This window comes from Myotis davidii, unplaced genomic scaffold, assembly GCF_000327345.1.
Source record: "Myotis davidii unplaced genomic scaffold, ASM32734v1 scaffold551, whole genome shotgun sequence".
Lineage (NCBI taxonomy): Eukaryota > Metazoa > Chordata > Mammalia > Chiroptera > Vespertilionidae > Myotis > Myotis davidii.
Window position 1 is genome coordinate 249,745 of NW_006283788.1, and position 303 is coordinate 250,047.

The window sequence follows — 303 nt, forward strand, 5'->3', positions numbered from 1 at the left end:
CCAGTGGTGGGACCAGGGTCGTCCCACATGCTGCCCTCCAAAGAGCCCTAGGCACACCCAGAATAGAGACCCCCCCTTGGCCTACTAAGTCGGCTCCTGCAGACCCCCGGACCCCCCACCCCGACCTGGGCACACATTGACCAGTAGGGCAAGGAAGGCTGGAATCAATGTCACCACTGCAGGAGAATGTGGGGGGCCAACCGGATGGACAGGCTGATTGCCCCCAGCCCCACTTCCTAGCGTCAGGGCCCGCCGGCACTCCCACTCTACCCACCCATGAGACTTGTTTGTTTGCTGGTTCCC